The 23,602-nt window shown below is 49.8% G+C and overlaps 1 protein-coding gene across 8 annotated transcripts in view; it reads left to right on the forward strand.

Moving 5' to 3' along the window:
* TSPAN18 (tetraspanin 18) overlaps window positions 1–23,602 on the forward strand; it is a 216,656-nt gene that overhangs the window by 85,273 nt on the left and 107,781 nt on the right. The window contains exon 3 of one of the 8 annotated variants that reach the window (XM_061381215.1): window positions 22,104–22,208. The exons of the other annotated variants lie outside the window; for them this stretch is intronic. The gene's annotated coding sequence lies outside the window, so the exon portion shown is untranslated. The remainder of the gene's footprint in view (window positions 1–22,103; window positions 22,209–23,602) is intronic. 8 annotated transcript variants of the gene reach the window in all.

Genomic DNA, 23,602 nt, shown 5'->3' on the forward strand with positions numbered 1-23,602 from the left:
CTGGTGGCATTCAGATTGGAAGACAGGTCCAAACTTCCAGTTGCCCAAGAGAGGGGGCAGTGTGGGGCTGGCTGAGCTCCAGGGCTCTGGGCTGTAGGGGATCCCTCCAGCTCGCCGAGAATGCTTGACTTTAGGAAGTATCCTGAGAAGGCAGCCTCCTGCAGTTTCAAGGCTAGAGTGGGACCAGGAGAAGAAACTAACTCAGGAAGCTTTAATTTGATTTTTTATGTATTTTTTTAAAGCTCCTACTGTGTGCCGGGTACTTCACTTGAATTTTTATTACTCCCAAAACAACCCCAAATGGGGAAAAGTGATATTATTCCCATTTTACTGATGAGGGGACTGAGGCTCAGAGAAGTGAAGTAACTTGACCAAGGTCTTACAGCTAGAAGAGGCGGAGGGAGGGTTAGAAACCTTCACCATCTTTCTTGCTCCAACACCCTGGTCTTACCGCCCGCTCAGGATGGGTGTTTCTGTATCTGGATGCAGGGAATAGCTGTGGTGACAGACAGACCTGGCCTAGGAGAAGAGACAGGAAATTGACCAGAAAATCCTACACCGCTTTGTACCTAAGCATCCCCTAAGTAAAGGCACCCCACAGGCTCATACTCTTCATTTCCCCTGTCTTTCTAGAACGGAGACACAGGGGATCATCACCTTATCTGAGGCTTTCACATTTCTCTGCAGCACAAGAGCCAGTAAAATCGTCCAGACGCATCCTCTAGAGACCATGGGGGCGGGGGGATGCAATCTCCTGGGATTAAAAAGCAATTTGAACATGAAATTACTCCCTGGGGCCTGGCAGTTGCACAGGGAGGGAGGTATAATTTGACATTTCTTGGAAATGGATATTCTCACTTCCCAGTAGATCTGAATTTGTGGACTGTCTCCTGGGCTATGTCTCTCTCGCCACGGTCATGATAGCCGCCGATTGCCTTATTCTTATGAGGTTCACACTGGCATGTGGACTTTCCCTTGAAAACAGGCCTGAGTTCATTTGGCCTTTGGGTCTGTTGTGGCTCACCGGATGTCTGTCTGAACTTTGCGCCTTAATTTCTCCCCAGGCCTACACTCTGTACGGGCAGAGACCTAGCTGATGATAACAAGACTTAACACTAATCATGTAGCAATTACCACCTGTCAGGGCTTCCCTGGTGGCTCAGCTGGTAAAGAATCCACCTGCAATGTGGGAGACCTGGGTTTGATTCCTGGGTTGGGAAGATCCACTGGAGAAGGGAACAACTACCCATCCCACTATTCTGGCCTGGACAATTCCATGGAAGTCCATGGGGTCGCAAAGACCTGGGCATGACTGAGGGGCTTTCACTTTTCACCTGTCGGGCCTTGTTCTAAGCATGTCTCATGTTCTTAATTATTTAATCCTCAGCACAACCCTTTGAGGCAGCTACAGTTAGCCTCATTTTAGATGTGCCACCCAGAGAGGTTAAGTGACTTGGCCAAAGTCACACAGCTCAGCTGTGATAGAAACAAGATTAGAACTAGAGTCTGCCTTCTTAACACTTTGCCACGCGTATCCATGCCACGCAGATCCATGCATATCCAAGGAATGCCCATGAGTTCCTTGGATATGCATCCAGCATATTCTGAGCAGAATGTGATTAATAAGTTTATGATACTCAAGAGTACTCATTTATTTTCCTATTTTTCTCCACCGCGAGTTCCTTGAAGCTGGGTCCTGGGCTTCCTCGGTTCTGCATCTCAGAACCCAGCACGGCACTTGGCACATGGAGAATGTTCGATAATGTTGTTTTTGTTTAAAAAAATAAATATTCAAATTTGAAGTTCACTTTCAGAAAAATTTACAACAGTGGGCACAGAGAATCAGGAAAAGCCATTTGAAGAGGAAAGAGCCCACAGAGGCTGCTGGTTGGTGAGACATGGGGTAGGATGACCCGGCTCCTTGCTCGACACTGAACATTTGTATGCAGACAAGGTGGACTCGCGAGTCTGGAGGGGATGGTGCTTGCTGTTGACCTTGAGATGCCCTGAGCCCAGCAATAGCCAGCCCTCCTAAACAATGGTAGCAAGTATGAGGCGGGAGAGGCAGTGTGGTATCATGGATAGCGCAGCCTGGGCTTAACTCCGGCTCCCCAGCTCTGATTTTCTTTAAACCTCAAGTTCCTCATTTGTAAAATGGGTTTACTTATGAAGATTCAATGAGAAAAAAAGGTCAAATATGCTCCACACAGTAAGTGACCCATCAATCTTTAATAAACGTTTGCTTAATACATCTTAACGTTTTCAGAATCACTTCCCCATCTCGCACCTGCTGGACCCTCACACAGCCCAGAAAACCCCCTTTCTATAGAGGGGAAAACTGAGGCTGAGAGAGCATGGACGTGATTGCCTTAAGTTCCAGGGTTAGATAAGGTTGAACAAGAATACCACCAGGGCCCCTGACCCGTAACCCAGTACCCTGCATCAACCATCTCCTTTTTATCATGGAAAGCTCAGGGTTTCCTTAAAAATTTTTTTTCTTTTAAAAAAGATAATTTATTGAGATGAAATTCACATAACATGAAATGAACCATGTTAAGGCCAACGGTTCGGTGGCATTCGGTTCATTGACAATCTTGTGCAATTACCTCTCATTCTAAAACATTTATGTCATTCCTCAGCAGTACCCCTCACCCATTAAGCAGTTTTTCTCCATTCCTCTCTTCCTCCAGCTCCTCATATCTGCCTTCTCTCTCAATAGATTTACCTATTGTGAATAGTTCATATCAGTGGAACCCTACAATATGCAGCCTTTGTGGATATAACCTTTCTTTCACTTAGCAAGTTGTTTTAAAGTTTCATCCATGTTGTAACACATGTCAGTACCTCATTCCTTTTTGTGGCTGAGTAATATTCCACGGGGTGGATGGACCAGTTTGTCGTCTATTCGTCTGTTGTTGGGCCTTGGATTATTTCCACCCTTTGGTTGCTGTCAGTAGTGCTGCTATCAACGTGCATGTACATAGACTTGCTTCATTACCTATTTAAAATCTCTTGGGTTTATAATACTTTCCTTAAAAATTTTAAAGAACTAGACAGATGCGTGCTGCATTGTCATGTCTTAACGTTACTAAGCCAACAGGCATTTGTAATTAAAGAATTTGGTTCGTGTCTGTCTCATCCCCCAAAATAATAGACTTCCTGTCCTTCAAATGCGGTTTAAATACCTCAACTTCTCTGGTTCGTGTTTTAAACACAAAAGCGTGTGCACACACACATACAAATACATGCCTGAGCCTTCTCAGGCGGTAGCCACCGCTTTTCCAACAGTTGCTCTCCAACTGGGAGGCTGTGTCTCTGTTGATGTTTATTGACATAATCTGATGTTTGGGTTTGTAACTGCCTCCATTAGGCACTCAGAGCCACTAAAAAGATGTGAGAAAAGAGGCGGGGGCAGAAAGCATAGCCACCAATTAGCCTTGGGGAGGGACTCAGAAATGCAAGAACAATTCATCTTCCAGTGATAAACTCCTTGATGGCACGTACAGTATTTTATGCTGTTTTTCTTTGGCTCCACATGTGGGGCTTGGCCCCTGTTCAGTTTTGATGTGCTGACAAGCTCCTTAATGAAGACAGCCGTGGGCGAAGTGAGGAACCCCCAGGGAGAGCGGAGAAGGGTCAGCTCACTTCCTGGGGTGGCCACTGTCACTGTTAACCCCGTGAGTGGGCAGCGCCGACAGCGCCACGTGCAGCCATCACTTCATTCCCCCCGGTGCGCCTGCTGGAAACGGCCCTCTCCGTGATGAATCAAAGCCGGCCTCCCAGGTCGCCACCAGGTGGGCCTCCAGGCTGGGCACGTTCCGTCCTCTGAGGCCAGGTGGGCCTAACCAGGGCCAAGAGCATGTACTTTGCAGGTCTGTAGACCTGGTTTCAGATTCCCAACCTGGCCACTTCCTGGCTGTGTGACCTCAGACAAATGACTCAACCTCTCAGAGGTCCTAGTAACCAGGAAATGAGCCTGAGCTTTTGTGCTCAGTGTCTGGTGGGTATCAGGAACCCACCAAGTCCTACCATTGTTCTTACTGTGCCCTTTTCCTTCCTCCCTCCAGACTCCAGACACTTTCTGCTTCTGGTATGTGATGGGAGCTGTGACTCCTCTGCCGTCCTGAAGGGCAGTCCAAGGGGATGATATACAAAAAAAGAGGACTTCTCCGGGGGTCCAGTGGTTAAGACTTCGCCTTCCAATGCAGGGGGTGAAGGTTCTATTTCTGGTCAGGAAGCCAAGATCCCACATGCTGTTCAGGCAAAAAAGCAAAACATAAAACAGAAGCAGTATTGTAACAGATTCGATAAACATTTTAGTAATGGTCTACATTAAAAAAACTCTTAAAAAAACAAACAGCAAAACCAAACAAACAAACAAATGGAACCATGGAGGAAGTACCATGCACTGCTAGAAATCCTGCTGGGGCCGTGGACCCATCTTCCTGAGACTGACTCCCTGCTTGGCTCCTGGAGGGTGACCAGCAGTCTTTCTGGTGGAAGAGGCAGGTTGGCATTCATTCCCATGAGGGCCTAACCCGGGCAGAGGCAGGGAGGTGTTTCAGAACAACGTGAGCGTGAAATTAGGTGGGTCGAGGTCTCCAGGTGTGTGTGTGTTTAAGGTGAGATCTGATAATACCTTACTGCATGCGTTCACAGTCGCTCAGCTGTGTCCAACTCTTTGCAACCCCGTGGACTGTAGCCCACTAGGCCCCCCTGTCCTTGGGATATTTCAGGCAAGAATATTGGAGTGGGGTCCCATTTCCTCCTCCAAGGGATCTTCCTAACCCAGGGTTCAAACCCACATCTCTTGCATCTCCTGCATTTGGTAGGTGGATTCTTGAACACTGGGCCACCTGGGAAGCCCAATGCCTTATTACATGAAGCCTAAGATGAGTTAGAAGTTAAGGCTGGAACTTAGGGTCTGTCTTTGGTGTGTTAGGAGAACAAGGTATGGTTCTTGTTCTCTGCAGAACTAGCTAATCCTGGCTCAAAGAGGGTACTCAAAAAAGGAACCCCGACGGGAAATGGGGGCTCAGCAAATGACGGGATGACCTCTCCAGCTGCCTCCCCACCCGTCCACACCCAAAGGATGTGGGGCACCATGATCATTAAGGCACATGCCAGGTTCATGCAGTAGCTTCCCTGGGCTGGAACAGGGGCTGGTGGATTTGTAGCCGAAGCGAGTTTCTGCAGAAGAGAGGGGGGATGTAGCTGGCAGCCCCTCCTTCAGCGATGCTGCTGCTATTGGCACTAGTGGGGCCTCTTGGGTTTCCAGAAATGCCAGGACCTATTAGTGCACATGTACACGCGCGCACACACACACACGGAGCCCACAAAGGGGCACAAATGACTTGTTTTGCCCTGTGACAGAGATAAATGCTCTGTGTGTGAGTTAATTAGTGAAATGACAGAGCAGAGCCGTGTCTCTCTGCACCCCTCCCCAGCACTAGCCCTCCCGCACCCCTCACATGGCCAGAGCCTGCCGTTATTCACTGCTCTGCTCCTGGTCTCACTTAGAGTGGCCCTGAAGCTTTGTGTCTCCAAGTCTCAGATTTTCTCCAAATCTGAGATTTTCTCCAGCCACTCCTGGCCTCAGCAGCCTGGTGCTTCCTGCTTCTGCAAGACAGGGTCTCAGCCAGGCTGTTTTTAGAGACACGACCCTATGCAGAAAAAGGCCAGCTGAATGTCCTGTGGATGGGGACTTGCAGCCATGACTTGGGAAAAAGACACAAAGAAAGAGGGCAGAGCAGATTCAAGCCTGATCCTGGCTCAGCCCCATCTTGGACTTTTCGTGTGATCATGGGCAGCTTATGAAACCTCCCATGCCTCAGTGTCCACAGACGCTAGTCGGGCTCCTGACACAGGCTTGCATCTGTGGTTGGGAAGATGCCCTGAAGTGCCTGGCACAGCCCCAGCACTCCACACCCGGGGTTATGAACACAGGGTGAGCAAATTGGAGACAGGTTTAACGTTTCTCACATCCGGGACAGGCTGCCAAAGGGCTCTTGAAATTTCCGTTCAGCAGACGCTGCTGGGCGAGAGACCTCCAAGAACTGGCTTTGTGCCTCCCCTTGCTGTGTGACCTTGAACACGACCGTGGGTCTCTCTAAATGAGGCTAAAAACGAAGGTAGGACAACCACTCCCAGGGCCAGGGCCCCAGATGCATCCGCCGCACCTCAAGTGCAGTTATTTTGTGTTTGTTTGCAAGATGCACAAAGTCCGATGCCGAGAGACCCTGGAAACAGGGTGTGGGGCAGAGGGCAGAGCTGCTCTGGCAGTGTGGGGTCACTGCCAGCGCAGCACGAAGGGCCGAGCTGGGCTAGCAGGACACTTTCTGGGCCTTCCGGACGAGAAAATCTGAGCCTGGCTCTTGCACACCAGGCGTGCAGGCACACCTAGACTTCGAGGAAAGTTCCGGTTAGGGTTGGGCTTCCCAGGCAGCTCAGCTGGTAAAGAATCCTTCTGCAGTGCAGGAGACCCCAGTTCGATTCCTGGGTCAGGAAGATCCCCTGGAGAAGGGATAGGCTACCCAGCTCCAGTATTCTTGGGCTTCCCTGGTTGGCTCAGATGGTAAAGAATCTGCCTCCCGTGCGGGAGACCTGGGTTCGATCCCTGGGTTGGGAAGATCCCCTGGAGGAGAGCATGGCAACCCACTCCAGTGTTCTTGCCCGGAGAATCCCCATGGACAGAGGAGCCTGGCGGGCTATAGTCTAGGGGGTCGCAGAGTCGGACACGACTGAGTGACTAAGCACAGCTTAGCACAGGGTTAGGATTATTAGGCTTAGGGGCTCAGATGTGACAAGAATCAAGGGCACAGAGACCAAGGAAACGGAGCCTTGGAGATCAGTCCTGAGATCATCGAACTCTATAAAGCAGTAAAACGGCTTTTTCAAAGGAAGCTCAAAATAGGAAACAGACAAAAGCAAGGGAGTCTTGGGCAGTTTAATTCTTCATTGTTGGTGGAAAAGGGCTCATTGTTTGGGGCATGTCAGCAGAGCACCAGGGTGGAGGGGCCCAGACTTCATTTCCTTTACCAATAAAATTACCAAAAAAAAAAAAAAAAGATTCAGGACTGACATCTGCGTCTGGTTGACAGCCTCTTCCTGTTACAGAGTAAGGATGTTAAAAAGAAGACGACCATCTCCCAGCACCCTTATTTCTCAGACGAAGGACTGGCTCCCTCTCCACCGCAGTGAAGAAGGGCAGGGCTTTGCAAGGAGGACACCCGTCTTCCTGAAACCTCACTACCTGGCTGGAGTTTGCTCGTTGGCGGATTTGAAATCCGCAGCAAGAGCGCTACCAGTGGGAGCCGCTTCCAGAGGGTTTCCAGCCACACTGTTTGAAGAGTGTTGACTTGTCCTGCTGCCTCATTGAATAGGGGTAGAAACCAAGACCCTGAAAACAAGACAGCTCCTTTCCTGGATGTTTCCTGAGGGTGTGTTTCATGCACTGCCCCAGGTCCCGGGTCAGTATTGGGGCTTCAGAGAGAAATTTCACCGAGGAGGACTGGATCCCACAGGAAGAATCGATCACTCATTCTCTCGTTCTTTCATTTGTCAATAGCTTTTTGAGCCACCGCAATAGATCAGCTAACATAGAGCCATTGGGGACCGCCTAACAGGGTTTGAAGCCTGGTGGGACAGACAGATAAAAGGAAGGACTAAAGGAAGCAAACAAATAAGGTGATTCTGGTGGGTGGGGTGAAAATGACACACTGATGATGGAGCAGGGTGACAGGACGGGGTGACGACGGGTGGGCAGGTGATGAGGCGGTATTTGTGTGAAGACCTGAACCATGAGAAGAACTCAGTCATGCAGAGTTGGTGGAGGAACGTTCCAGGCACAGGCAGGGGCAAGAGCCATGGTTCTGATGGGGAAGTGGGCTCGGTTCGGGGGAGCAGCAGCACGAAGTTGCAGAGTGACATCTCAGCTCAGCTCAGCTCAGTCACTCAGTCGTGTCCGACTCTTTGTGACCCCATGGACTGCAGCACGCCAGGCCTCCCTGTCCATCACCAACTCCCAGAGCTTACTCAAACTCATGTCCACTGAGTTGGTGATGCCATCCAACCATCTCATCCTCTGCCGTCCCCTTCTCCTCCTGCCCTCAATCTTTCCCAGCATCAGGGTCTTTTCCAATGAGTCAACTCTTCGCATCAGGTGGCCAAAGTATTAGAGTTTTAGCATCAGCATCAGTCCTTCCAATGAACACCAGGACTGATCTCCTTTAGGATGGACTGGTTGGATCTCCTTGCTGTCCAGTGGATTCTCAAGAGTCTTCTCCAGCACCACAGTTCAAAAGCATCAATTTTTCGGTGCTCAGCTTTCTTTATAGTCCAAGTCTCACAGCCATATGTGACTACTGGAAAAAACCATAGCCTTGACCAGATGGACCTTTGTTGCAGCTGGAGGTGGTGAATCAAGAGGAGAGAGGAGAAAGGAATAAAAACAGGTGCAGAGGCTCCAGCTGTTGACCCTTGGGGAAGAAAGCCCAGGGACTGGGTACTCAGCTGGTACGAGCCTGGGGCCCCCATGGGCCTCACCTTAGGGTCTGCCCTAACTTTGGCCGGTGTGAAGATGGAAGCCCACCAGGGTTCAGGGGCTGTCCTGCAAGGCAGCACTCCTGGGGGAACTTCCCAGCCCTCACTTGAGACCTGCTTTCTGTGACACGTGATCTGGGTGCAGAGTGGGTGAGCCAGGAACAAGGAGCTGGTCCCACATTATCTCAGAGTCCTTCTCAGTCCATCTCACACCCGAAACCAAGGGACCAAAGTGAACCTGCCCTATTCCCAGAAGTTGACTGAGAATGAAGAGGCAGAAGCTTAATTCCCCAACCCTACAGCTGGCCAGCCCCTCTGCAGAGGGGTGTGTGTGTGTGTGTGTGTGTGTGTGTGTGTGTTGGGATCTGGGTGGCTGGGATAGATAAGATTCATTTGACAAATATTTATCAAGTACCTATTCGATGCTGGGGATCGTTCTAGGCCCTGAGGATGCTATGGTGAGAATGACATGCTAAAGAAAAGGAAAGGAGATCATAGAGCAGGATAATGGGGGCTGAGGGTGCAGCCATTTCAGAGCGAGGGGCCAGGGAAAGAGCAGCCTCTCTGAGAAGGGGTCTTTGAGAGTCGAGCTTGAGAGCCCTCCAGCCCTGGGACATCAGGAGGCAGAGGGGCCAGATGTGGGCCACTGCGTGGGGACTGTGAGATCCAGGAACGTACAGATGGCTGGGTGGCTGGAGCAGAGAAAATTGGGGAGGGGGCGAGAAGACGGAGGGTCTCCGTGAGCCTCACGTGTCAGAGACTGATGAGACAGGGAAGACTGGTCCCTTCCTTTCCCTCAGTATGTCCAGAAAACAAAGCCAGCGTCAGAGTGAAAAATGCTGGTGCGGTGGGGGAAGCAGCAGAATCTAGAGACCTGAGTTGTTGTTGTGCAGTCTCTCACTCGCCCTGGGCTTCTGTTTTGTAAAACAAGACTGCTGGACTGGACCAGGGAGGAGAAATAGGTTTTAGTCTTGTACCTACTCAGACCACTGATAGCAGCTGCCAATGCACTGGCCTGAAATGACTCTGAGGTTTCTTCTGTGTTGATCAGCAGAGTATTGTCATCGATTAGTGATGTCTGCCCCCGGTGGGAATTAGAAGGCACGATAGTTACGTGTGTGCTACATCTGCCTTTCCTGCATCGCTTGTGACCAAATTGGCAGGAGGCCGCTTTGGGTATGTTTGTGCTTGTAGCCATTTCAGCATCTGTGTGTTTTCCCCTCTGGTTCATCAGAATCAAGTGCTTTTGTAACCACCCTTGGCACAGACCAACATCAGAGAATCAGTTCAGTTCAGTTCAGTCGCTCAGTCGTATCTGACTCTCTGTGACCCCACGGACTGCAGCACGCCAGGCTTCCCTGTCCATCACCAACTCCCAGAGCTTGCTTAAACTCATGTTCATCGAGTCGGTGATGCCATCCAACCATCTCATCCTCTGTTGTCCCCTTTTCCTACCACCTTCAATCTTTCCCAGCATCAGGGTCTTTTCCAAGGACTCAGTTCTTTGTATCAGAAGGCCAAAGTATTGGAGTTTCAGCTTCAGCATCAGTCCTTCCAATGAATATTCAGGACTAATTTCCTTTAGGATGGACTGGTTGGATCTCCTTGCACTCCAAGGAACTCTCAAGAGTCTTCTCCAACACCACAGTTCAAAAGCATCAATTCTTTGGTGCTCAGCTTTCTTTATAGTCCAACTCTCACATCCATACATGACTACTGGAAAAACCATAGCTTTGACTAGATGGGCCTTTGTTGGCAAAGTAATGTCTCTGCTTTTTAAGATGCTGTCTAGGTTTGTCATAGCTTTTCTTCCAAGGACCAAGTGTCTTTTAAAATCAGAGAACAGTGTTAGCTAATGTGTGACACTGCTTTAGAGTTTACACCAGACTCTGGTGTTCATAACCTGTGAAGTCTTCATAGCAAGCCTGGGGGTGGGTCTTAAGTCTTTCCTCCTTATACTGGGTTTTGAGGCCCAGAGAATTGGTTTCTGGCCTTGCAGCTAGGAAGAGGCCTGATTGGAACCCCTCTCACTGCAAACAACACACTCTTTCTGCTGTAACTGCTGCCTTCTCAGAGAAGGGGAGGACCTGCACATGTTTGGAGACTGTACCCTGACAGAGACTCACGTGGGGAGTGAGACCATGGAAATAGATACTGACTGCCTGCTTCTCCTATGCCCTCCTAGAAGAAGTGAAATCGCTCAGTCGTGTCCGACTCTTTGCGACCCCATGGACTGTAGCCTACAAGGCTCCCCTGTCCATGGAATTTTCCAGGCAAGAGTACTGGAGTGGGTTGCCATTTCCTTCTCCAGGGGCTTTTCCCCATCCAGGGATCGAACCCGGGTCTCCTGCATTGCAGGCAGACACTTTACCGTCTGTGCCACCAGGGAAGCCCCTGTTCCCGCTCAAGCCTGCTGCCTGCCAATCTAAGTGAATGTAGATTTATTCAAAGGAACTGGCTGCCTGCTGTCCAGGTGCAGGAGGCAGGTGGGCCCAGCAAGAACCTGACAACCTCTTCTTCTGACTGCTGTCTGCTTTCCCCCTCCTTCCCTTTCAGCCGGGTCTGTCCCTGCCATGGGCAAATGAGAGGGTGATAGATCAGTGTCCATCCTGGTGAGGGCACCCTTTAGGGCAGAGGATCTGGTCCTGTGGGCAGCTGGGCTCTGGTCCCAGAGCTGGGGTTAGTGGCCTGGATGCAGTCTGATGGGGCTACTCCAACCAACACCCCCCTACCCCACCCCCTGCTCAGGAAAGTGTGGGGCTGGAAGAGAGGATGTAGGGATCTGCTTGGCAGCAACCCCTCAGGGGATACCTGGTGGGCATCACTGCCTTGGCCTGCTGGAGAGGCAGCTTGAGGGTCTGTCTCAGGGGACCATCTTGGGTTTCAGCCCTAGCTTTGCTATCTGCCAGCATCATGAGCTGAGCAAGTCACTTAACCTCTCTTCCTCATAGAACAATGGGAGTTGCATTTGTTATCATCAAAGTAATGCTGCATAACAAAAGATCCCAAAGCTCAGGGGCTTAAAGCCACATTTATTCTCCTGTTCATGGGCTGTGAGACAGCTGCGCCGTGGTTGGGCTGGCCTGGACTCCAGGCTCTGCTGCAGGTTGGGCTTTGAGTCTGTACTACGTGTCTCATCCTTCTTAGACCAGCAGCTACTGCGGCTTGAGGTCTTCTCTACGTGTGTTTATTCTGCAGGCCAGGCTACTGAGACATGTTCTTCTCATGGCATTTGACCAGTGCCCAAGAGGGCCCTCCCAGCTGTGCAGGGACAGCCATGCTCTGCTCTGACATCCTACTGGTCAAAGCAAGTCACTCACTCAGGCCCGAAGTCAAAGGGTGGGTGATCACTGCCCATGTGAGACTGTGGGAAGGGTGTGGATGAATAATTCTACTATGGGGGTGGGGAGGCTTGGGAACTCTTAATTCCACTCCAGCCACCACTGAGACGCGGAAGGACTCACACACCATCCCCAGCACAGACTCAGCACGCACCCACATCATCCAGGTACGATGCAGAGTGCCTCAGGTACATCAGCTATGGTGGTGGTGGCGATTCCCCACCCGGTCTTCTTCCCAGATGGGAAAACAAGGCCTCAGGATCTGAAGTCTCAGCAGGCCACCCTTCCCTGGGTCCAAACCCTTAGCCACGGTGGTCCAGGCACTTCCCTCGGTGCCGATTCGCTTATATCCAACCTGCCAACGATCCCTAGAGGTACCTGCTTTGTACACGGGCTGGCTGAAGCCAGAGAGGGGAGGCCCATAGTGAGATCATCCATCCATGCAAGAAGCCAGAGAGTCTGTCCGCAGACTTCCAGTTCTTTCCACGCTGAGTGCTCATATCTGTTCCTTTTAGCCGTAAGTATGTTTTAGGCTAGGATGGCTGGGAGCAGTAGCCTGCCAGTCAGGATATCCAGGTTTTGCCTCTGGCTAGGTGTGTGATGTGGGCGAGTCTCTGTTGTTTGACTTGGCCGGTGCAGGATAGACGGTGAATGACAGGAAAGCCCATTTCCCTCCGCGAGCCCTGCCCAAGCAGGGGACGCTATTTCTATACATCCTCCAGGACACAGCTCTCCTGGGCCCTGACCCTGACCTTCCTCTGCCCAGGGCTCTGAGGCTGGGGCAAGCCTGGGGCCCCAGAGCTGGAGGATTTCCTGGCTCAGCCCCACCAGGGGGCCAGAGGGCACGTGGCAGGGCCCCCCACCCAGGCTCCCAGCCAGGGTTCTCTGTTTCCAGCTCATCAGGGCAGGTGGGGAGGTGGCACGGGCTTTTTGGCATGGTTGGCCCAGTGTCCTGCATTTGTCTGAGACCCAGCTCGGACTCAAGAGGCCTAGGCCTGAGTCCTGGTCCTGCAAATGAAAGCACATGCTCTGCTTTCCCTGAGCCTCAGTTTCTCCATTTGCCAAGTGGCCTAGCATTTCTCACAGTGGTCCTGACCCTGATATTCTAGAGACAGGCTGGAGAGCCCCTCGTGAGCAGATGCTGCAGGCCTTTGCCTGTCTGAACAGGGAGCATCATCTCAGACCCAGGTTCTGTGGATGGTTTAGAACACCCACCGGTACTGAAGCTTCTGGTTTCTAGATGTGAATGTGGTTCTGAGGATGGAGTCAAGTTTTGCTGAACATCCTTCCTTCAGTGTTGCCTTAAAACTGGCTCTTCTCCTGAGTGGTTGGGGCTGCTCTTGCCAGAGGCAGTGGTCTGGACAAGAGAACCATGCCACTTCCTTCAGCCTCCTGGTCTGTGCTCCTGTGTAGGAATTTGCACCCTCAGAAGCATCTTAGTGCTAATTAGAGACCGGGGAGGAGCTGCTAATTATAAGGAGTGGGTTGGAGTATCTTGACTTCTGGAGTTGGAGGTGGGGGTTACATTTCATGCTAATCACAGGGGCCCAGGGAACCCAGCTCTGTGTGTGTGTGTGTGTGTGTGTGTGTGTGTGTGTGTGTGTGTGTGTGTCTTGGGTTCTTTAAAACTGCTAATTGTCAGGGTGAAAATATTTTCGCACATTCGCTCTCCAGGAGAACCGTTATTACTGAGCCCACTGACAGTCTCGTTGAAGTCAAACGGCCACAGTCAACATGGAAATCCTAATTAATAGACGCTCATGCTGCTCTCGGGCATGGCAGCGGAAGTAATTATCATGATTTAATTGACTTTTCTCCCCTCTGTTAGGCACTCTGCTTTTTCCATTTTCTTGAGCTAGGAAGGGTTATTAAAAAAAAAAAGCGCCTCCTTTCTCTCTCTATTTTTTCCCCCTTTTATATAGACTGTCTCTCACACCACTGCTCTATTTGTCAAATCCTATTACAGTAAATATTGTGACAGCACAAATCTCTGTGTTACAGAAAAGTCCAGTGCCTGAGCCAATGGCTTACTTATAAGGAGCGTGTTGGTTTTGTAAAGGTGCCGGCAGACCCAACGAAGGTGTCTGGCAAGCAGAAAGGGAGTTGGTTTGCTCAGAGGTGCTGGTTTTAGCAGGCTGTTTGCGGGGTGGGGTTGGGGGTGGGGGGACAGAGGACCACGTGCCCCAGAGCCACTCGAGGGAGGTGGCTGTCGAGACATATCCAGAGTTCAAGGCAATCTGAGGAGCCGAAGTGGGCCACTTCTAAGCTCCTACATCCAGAGAAACATCTGAAGAATTCTAAACTCCCATCGGGCCCTTCAGGGCAGCTCTACGCTCTCGTGGCTTTGACTAGCAGTGGCTGCTGATTTGGACTCTGATCCTGGTGAGGGGACCCTGCGTTCTCTTGGATTTCAGTCTCATGACCAAGGGCCGTTGGAGCTTCCCTGGGCAAGCCTGCCTGAATGCCTTCCCCAGCAGGCTGTGCCTGGTACTGCCAGTGGTTAAAGAGTGGGCTGCCCCGGGCCAGGCGTCCTTCTTGATGCTGTCGGCTGTGGACGGTGAGGTGGGGTCCTGTGGTCTGCCGTCCACTCTTCAGAAGCTACAGGCAAAGCCTTTTGTGGATAGATGGGACTGTGGGTCTTGCCAACATAGCCCTTGAGAGCTTGACTGTCTGGATTTGGATCCTGGTTTGACCACCTACTTGCTGTGCATCCCTGGGCCATTTACTTAAACTTGGCTGCATCTTGGTATCCTCTTCAATAAAGTGATAGCCCTTACTTCTTAGGTTTGTTATAAAAGATATATGACCACTCTGTGTCATGCTGGATAAACACTCAGTAAGATGTTCACTTATCAGTAGGGGCAGGTGGACTGGGGAGGCAGTTCCTCCATCAGCAAGCAAGAGAACTCTAGAGTCACAGACACTGAAGACTGCAGGGAGCCCGAGTGACTGTTAGGTTAGCTCTTTATCATTCCCAAGGGGAAACTGAAGCACAGAGAAGGGATGTAACCTTTTAGTAATTTCATAACTAGTTAAATAATTTTAACTATATAATATTGGGCTATTTGGCGTGGAGCTAAAATTAAAACATCTCCTTAGATCTCATTTGGGGCTGCTTAAGAGCGCTTGATTTTATTAGAATATTACACATTATAAAATAAAGTAGAAGAGAATCTGAACCTGGGATTGTTCAATTTCTTTTCTTTGTCTCCATTTGGAAATTCTGCTTTTGGTCTTTTGAAGGAAGTACATCATCTTTGTTGATCTTCTTTTTCAGATGATTCCAATGTGTTGGGTCAATGGGCAAGATGTCACCAATCAGCTATGTTATTTTAGACACTTAGCTTTTCTGAGCCTCAGTTTCCTCATCTGAAAAGTGGGGCTATATTACCCTACCTGGACTGAAAGTTTCTCAAGGGCAAGGATGGTTTCTTTTTTACCTCTTCTTGCTTTTCTAGAATGTTGCCTAACACATATTTCTAGGAATTTCTAGAAATACTGAATGATCTTTTGAGCTGTCATGAGGGTCAGAAGGAGTCAGCTTTGTAGACAAGTTGTATGCACAGCTGTGCTCCTGAAAGGGGAGGCCATTTGATGCAGGAATTGAGATTTCAAGAAGTCAAGGTACCCCAGACTATAGATAGAGGATGTTTGCTGGTTCTCTTTCTTAGGAGAGCTGGAATGGAGGCTAGACTGCAGGGGGTTGAGAAGTGAGTGGAAGATGCAGAAATGGTGACAAGAGATACAGACAACTCCAGTGAGAGGTATGGCTTCAAAAGGGAGGAAAGAATCATCGCTGTGCATGGGGGTGGAGATAAAGTAATGGGTTTACCAGAGAACTTTTTACACGTTGGTGAGACAGGGCAAGGCATAGGAAATGCTCAGTAAATGTTTCCTGAATTAAACAGACTTCTAGCTGAACCCTTGGGGTTTCCAGAGTCTTTCCCAGGATTCTCAATAGTGGTTATAGATGAGATGGTTGTAATAATTGAGAACCTAAGACTAGTGTATTGGTTAGGGCAATACTGAGTGCTATAAGAGGTAAAGCCTGAATTTCAGTAGTTTAACACAATACAAAATTATTTCTTGCTCAGCAACAGTTCAGTGAAAGTGGAAGGTGGCTTATCATACAGAATTGAGGGCTGCTATTTCCCTTCATCTTCAACATGTGGCTTCCAAGGTCACCATGGAAAGAAGACGGAAAGGTAGAGAGGGTCCATCTGCTTCCTCATCACATTGGACTAGGAGGGTTCACATCACTTCCACTCCCATTGGTGGAAATGACTCACGTGGCCCCAAAGGTGCAAGGGAGCCTGGGAAATGTAGTTCCTGGCTGAGCAGGCTTTTTCCAGCCATAGTTCTTCACTCTAGAAGGAGAGCATGAGTGTTTGGAATAGCCAATCTCTCTGCACTGGAATTGCAACCCTTTTCAGCTCTCTGAGGAGCACCTTCCAACAGCTTGAGGAGACACAATCTAACTAACCAAGAAAATGTTAGACTCCAAATGAAGCCCAGGCCTTGCGCCTGAGGGCAAAAGAGAGCTAAGTCATTGATCTGGGCCTCTGTTTACCCACTTCTATAATATTAAGTCCTGCCAGTCCAAGTTACCACTAGACCATTCAGGTATGACCTAAATCAAATCCCTTATGACTATACAGTGGAAGTGAGAAATAGATTTAAGGGACTAGATCTGATAGACAGAGTGCCTGATGAACTATGGAGGAGGTTCATGACATTGTACAAGAGATAGGAATCAAGACCATCCCCAAGAAAAAGAAATGCAAAAAAGCAAAATGGCTGTCTGAGGAGGCCTTACAAATAGCTGTGACGAGAAGGGAAGCTAAAAACAAAGGAGAAAAAGAAAGATATAAGCATCTGAATGCAGAGTTCCAAAGAATAGCAAGGAGAGATAAGAAAGCCTTCCTCAGTGATCAGTGCAAAGAAAACAATAGAATGGGAAAGACTAGAGATCTCTTCAAGAAAATTAGAGATACCAAGGGAACATTTCATGCAAAGATGGGCTCAATAAAGGACAGAAATGGTATGGACCTAACAGAAGCAGAAGATCTTAAGAAGAGGTGGCAAGAATACACAGAAGAACTGTACAAAAAATATCCTCATGACCCAGATAATCATGATGGTGTGATCACTCACCTAGACCCAGACATCCTTGAATGTGAAGTCAAGTGGGCCTTAGGAAGCATCACTATGAACAAAGCTAGTGGAGGTGAGAGAATTCCAGTTGAGCTATTTCAAATCCTGAAAGATGATGCTGTGAAAGTGCTGCACTCAATACGCTAGCAAATTTGGAAAACTCAGCAATGGCCACAGGACTGGAAAAGGGCAGCTTTCATTCCAATCTCAAAGAAAGGCAATGCCAAAGAATGCTCAAACTACCACACAATTGCACTCATCTCACACACTAGTAAAGTAATGCTCAAAATTCTCCAAGCCAGACTTCAGCAGTACGTGAACCGTGAACTTCCAGATGTTCAAGCTGGTTTTAGAAAAGGCAGAGGAACCAGAGATCAAATTGCCAATATCCGCTGGATCATGGAAAAAGCAAGAGAGTTCCAGAAAAACATCTATTTCTGCTTTATTGACTATGCCAAAGCCTTTGACTGTGTGGATCACAATGAACTGTGGAAAATTCTGAAAGAGATGGGAATACCAGACCACCTGACCTGCCTCTTGAGAAACCTGTATGCAGGTCAGGAAGCAACAGTTAGAACTGGACATAGAACAACAGACTGGTTCCAAATAAGAAAAGGAGTACGTCAAGGCTGTATATTGTCACCCTGCTTTTTAAACTTTTATGCAGAGTACATCATGAGAAACACTGGGCTGGAAGAAGCACAAGCTGAAATCAAGATTGCCGGGAGAAATATCAATAACCTCAGATATGCAGATGACACCACCCTTTTGGCAGAAAGTGAAGAAAAACTAAAGAGCCTCTTGATGAAAGTGAAAGAGGAGAGTGAAAAAGTTGGCTTAAAGCTCAACATTCAGAAAACTAAGATCATGGCATCCAGTCCCATCACTTCATGGCAAATAGACCGGGAAACAGTGGCTGACTTTATTTTTTGGGGCTCCAAAATCACTGCAGATGGTGATTGAAGCCATGAAATTAAAAGATGCTTACTCCTTGGAAGGAAAGTTATGACCAACCTAGATAGCATATTCAAAAGCAGAGACATTACTTTGCCAACAAAGGTCCGTCTAGTCAAGGCTATGGTTTTTCCAGTGGTCATGTATGGATGTGAGAGTGGGACTATAAAGAAAGCTGAGCACTGAAGAATTGATGCTTTTGAACTGTGGTATTGGAGAAGACTCTTGAGAGTCCCTTGGACTGCAACGAGATCCAACCAGTCCATTCTAAAGGAGATCAGTCTTGGGTGTTCATTGGAAGGACTGATGTTGAAGCTGACTCCAGTACTTTGGCCACCTGATGCGAAGAGCTGACTCATTTGAAAAGACCCTGATGCTGGGAAAGATTGAGGGCAGGAGGAGAAGGGGACGACAGAGGATGAGATGGGTGGATGGCATCACTGACTCAATGGACATGGGTTTGGGTGGACTCTGGGAGTTAGTGATGGACAGGGAGGTCTGGCATGCTGCAGTTCATGGGGTCGTAAAGAGTTGGACACGACTGAGCGACTGAACTGAACTGACTGGAGATCTTGTCTTCCGCATTTTCCATCCCTCTCTGTGACAATTAGAGAGGGTCCACTCCAGTGTTCTTGCCTGGAGAATCCCATGGACGGGGGAGCCTGGTGGGCTGCCGTCTATGGGGTCGCACAGAGTGGGACACGACTGAAGTGACTTAGCACAGCATAGCATTGGAGTCAAAGGAGCTGGAGCTGGGCAAGATGGGGAGGCGGGAAAGAAGTCAGCCCCTGGGGGCTGGGTGTCCCCATCACACTCGCACTGGAAGACCAGGATCAATGAGGCGTGTTTCTTGCCTGTCTCTGACAGCCACGGGAGCTCTGCTCTGTGGCAGCAGCTGTAAATCAATTAGAAGATGAGGCTTGGTGCTGAGCCCCACCTGCCACCCCCTGCCTCCTGTCTTCTGGGTCTTCCCCCAGTGGAAAACCAGCCTCACCACCTCCAGTCCAGGGTTTGGAGTTAAGGCCTCTGAGTTTCTCTGAGCAGCCTGAGTTCTAAGAAAGCCATAGACTCCTGGTGCTTTCACATGCCTTCTTCCTCCATGGAGTTTCCCCTCTGCTGGGGGCGTGGGGAGGGCTTGGTACGCCCCTCCCCACAAAGGGCATTCCATGCCCTTTCTAGGGTCCTTATTTAGCATTTGAAGTTACCAGCCCTGGTTACTTACTTGGCCTGGAGCTTTGTGGCATCATCCTCACTTCAGCTAATCAGTTGGCTTCCTGGGGGCCTCCAGAGTGGACTACCAGCCAGCTGGGGTTGTGGGCAGGGACAGAGCAAGCGGAGGCCTCCCAGTTTCTGAGAAAACCAAGCTGTGACGGGGAGGGTCCCTGGGAAAGGAATGTCGCAGAAGGGGAACTGGCCACTCTGCTCTGCCCAGAACCTCAGGCCGGCAGGGCCACTCAGTGACCTCCATTCAGAGCCGGGCCCTTGGCCTGGGGCTGTGGGAAGCCAGGCAGGGACAATGGGAGGAAGGAGAAAGCAGGGAGAGGAAGCCCAGGGCCCTGGGGTCTGTGCCTGGGATTCCGGAGGCCGGCTCCTCTCAGCCCAGTGAGAAGAGGCTGCCGTGTAAACACGGCTGGGCTTCCTGAGCTTACAAGGCCAGCGCCCTCGTTATTATGCAGTGATCATGGGGATTACTGTTCCATTTCAGGAGAAGCCTGAGCGAGGACAGACTGCCTGTCTGATGCTTCCCCAGGGACGTTGCCGTCACTCATTCATCCATTCATGCCACAGACATTTATTTGGCACCAGCTGGTACCAGAGGCTTTGCTTGCTGCTGGGAATGTAGAATCAACATCCACCCATCCCTGTCCTTAGTAAGCCCTTCTCTGGTCCTGGAGACAGACACCAGGCAGATCCTTGTGGTTCCGTGTGGCCAGCTGAACAATCAGAACAAACTCAAGGTTTAGAAGTGATGCTGAGAATGAAGCAATGCCTTTTGAGGGGTACGCACTGGTCAGGGCCCAGCTGGGAGGTCAGGGGTGTTCTGATCTGAGCACCCTAGATGCCTGCTGAGTACCGAAAATGATCAAAGAGTTTGCTTTTTTAATCTCTTTCCAACTCCAAACCAAAGGACTCTTAGAATGCAACCAATTAGGAGGCAGAGGTTTATCCAGCACCTTCCATGTGTCAGAAACTTCTGTGGGAGCTTGTACAGATTATTACCCCAGTGATCGTTTAATCTTCAGGACACCCTCTGAGATAGGGCTGACTTTTGTCCCCATTTCACAGATGAGAGGACTGAGGTCACTGGGCCTGTTCACGTCACTGAGGAAGTGGGCGGCTGGGTGGTAACCCAGATCTGTGGACTTCAGGGCCTTCACGCTTCTCACTGGGTCTTGCTGCCTGTTGCAAACCTCTCCCCCTCTGGGTGCTCTCTGCAGGGTTCTCAGGTACCTGCAGAGATGGAGCCCCACCTCAGAGAAGGCTAGCCTTGCCTGACCTGATGCACCCAAGAGGAATCCCCTTCTGTGGGGGATCTCCTGATGGACGTGAGCGGGGAACAGGAGTCAGGGTCTGGCTGACTTGTTTAAGGATTCCGGCAGGTCTCTGAATCAGCCCTTGAGCCTGATGGAAATGCGTCAGGGCGGATTATTTGTGGCTTCCCGTGTCACCTGGGGCCTGTATTCTTTTACAAGGCCATTTCATGGATTCTCAGCTTCCCCATTTGTACATGGAGACCCTGCCGGACTTGTTTTTCCTTTAATGTGTTTCGAGGTGGGCGATTCCTCAGCATGTCTTGCAGTATGTGCAGGGCAAGGTGGCCTTGGAAATCAGGCTCTGCGCCCTCACCCTGTTCCTCTGCTGGCTGTGGGGCCTCGGGCCTGGAGCTTCGACACTTCCCTCCTCTGTTTCCCATCAGTAAAATGGAACAATGATAAAATCTCCCTTAACGGAGACAGGGGACATAAATCACTCTTTACATTCCAGAGTTAGAGGGATACAGCAGAAAGCAGGGCTTTCCTGGAACGGAAAGCTAAACAAAATGTCTGCGTCCACCAGTACATGAAGTGCAGGCGTTTGGGATTGTCCCCGAGTCTGCTGCCTGCAAATGTCAGCAACATTAGCACCTCAGCTTCTGTGCACAGGGCTTTAGCTGCCTCACTTCTCCCTAGGTTTAGAGATGAGGAAACAGATGCACAGAGTGGTTAAGTAACTTGCCCAGGTCACACAGCTGGCAGGTTATAGAGGCAGAACTAAAACTGGAAATCCGTCTCCGAAGCCAGAGCCCCTTATCCCGTGGGTCTGCCTCTTCACGTCCGGGTGGCCTGTGGCTGGACACACACAGGTGCTTGTGTTCTGAGCGGAGCGTGAGTCAGCCGTGGCGGGGGTGGGGGCGGTGTCTTTCTGCGAGTCCAGGTGAAGGGCATGGCTTTACTCTCTGCCTAGTGTCATTTCTCCTGTCTGCCTTTTCCAGTGAGGCGGTTGGGTCCACATGCCTCTTCCAGCATTCTGTGCCCCGCCGCACTTACAGTGAGACCCCTGCTCCCGGGACAGCCTGGCCCTGCCCTCCTCCCCAGGCCACTTCACCCACACCGTTCCCTTTGCCTGTCCCCTGCCATCCCTGCCCCCTCAGCCCCGTGCCAGTTCCTGGAGCCGGCCAAGCCCTTGTCTTGCCTCAGGGGCCCACAGAGGCTGTTCCCTGTTTAGAACACTTGTCCGGCCTCTGCACGTGGCAGGCCCTTCTCTTTCTTCAGTGTTCAGCCTGCCCGGGGGGCCTCCCTCGTCTTCTCTCGCATTCCATTCCATTTATTGCCGTGATGGCACATGTCTCAAACCAGATTTACAGATTGATTTGGATTTAATAATAGTGATTTGATTTAACAATGGTCTGGAAGTGCCACGGAGGCAGTGACGTGTCCATCTGTTGTTCAGACGCATCCCAGGGTCATGCCCGGCTCTTGGCATAAAGGTGTTACTCGGCATTTATTTGCTGATTGGAGGATGAGGGGCTGTACTGGTTTAGCCAGACAGGAAGGGGATGGAGAAATATTTATGGAGCATCAATTAGGTACCAGCCAGAGTCTGACCACCTTCATGCCTCTTCTTTGCTTTTAGGAGGAAAGATCATTTGTACTCTGTAAGTGAGGAAACTGAGGCGAAGGGTACTTAGACCAGGGATCACTCGAATTCCGACTTGGACCAAGCAGCTAATGCAAATAAGTGAGTAGGTTGAGTGATAAATAAACAAACAAACCAGGAGCCCAGGCTCAGTGATAATGGGCATTTAAACCATGACTTGATTGTCTGGGTAGACACTGCGGTGAGCTTCAACACACACTCCCTCCGAGGAGAGAAGCTACATTTTAGTTCCAATATTTTTCAAATCTTCTGCAAATAAGAAAAAGAACAAAGAAGTCCAAAACTTGGATTTTTAAAGAGATATTTTCCAACAGTTAAATACTGCTGACTCATTCATAGTTTTGTTTTTATTTTTAAATGCCCATGTGCTACCGCTGTGCTAGGCCAACGGAGCTCTGGCTTCCCAGACACCGGCTTTCCACTCTGGTTTAGAGCACAGGAAACAGAACAGCCAAGCTCCTCGGGAATCTCAGTCTGTCCGGCCCCATCAGGCCCGTTGAGAGGCTCTCTCCTGCCTCAGGAACAGATGAAAAGATAGTGTGTGCTCTCAGAGCTCTGGACTCCGAAGATGTGGCTCAAAAAAAAAAAAGTCAGGACTCCATGGCACACTAGCGCTGATGAGTGGTGTTACATGTCCTGTGTTACAAGTTCGCCCCAGGGACCCACGAACTTGGCTTTGGGACAAGCCAACCCACAAATCCAGACCTGACCATCACTGTGCTTATTCATGTAGCCCATTCCCCAGTCCCTGGTCCTGCTGGGCAAGTGGGTAATCAGAGTGTCTGGCCATTCGTTTACTCATTCATTCAGTCAGTCACAACCGTTTTTTTTTTTTAATTAGAGTTGATTTATAGTACCGTGTTAGTTTCAGGTGTACAGCTTGAGCTGCGCTTGCGTGATACGTTATTATAAGATACTGGATACAGCTCCCTGTGCCCCACAGTAAATCCTTGTTGTTTACCCATTCTGTATATGCCTGTGTCCTAGTCGCTCAGTTGTGTCCGACTCTCTGTGCCCCCATGGACTGTAGCCCGCCAGGCTCCTCTGTCCGTGGGATTCTCCAGGCAAGAATACTAGAGTGGGTTGCTGTGCCCTCCTCCAGGGGATCTTCCTGGGCCAGGGATTGCATCCAGGTCTCTGACATTCCAGGCAGATTCTTTACCATTTGAGCTACTTGGGAAGTACCGTTGTATATACAGTACTCTGTGTCTGTTAATCCCATCCTCCTCATCTATCCCTCTCCCCACTTTCCTTTGTAGTAAATTTCTTTTCTCCGTCTGTGAGCCTGTTTCTATTTTGTAAACAAGTTGATTTGTATTTTTTGTTTAGATTCCGCATGTAAGTTGTATCATACATTTGTCTTTCTCTGTCTGACTTGGTGTGATAATCTCTAGGTCCGTCCATGTCGCTGCAAATGGCAATGTTTTAGCCTTTTTGTGGCTGAGTAATATTCCGTTGTAGACATATACCACATC

This window comes from Bos javanicus, chromosome 15, assembly GCF_032452875.1.
Source record: "Bos javanicus breed banteng chromosome 15, ARS-OSU_banteng_1.0, whole genome shotgun sequence".
In the NCBI taxonomy this organism is placed as follows: Eukaryota; Metazoa; Chordata; class Mammalia; order Artiodactyla; family Bovidae; genus Bos; species Bos javanicus.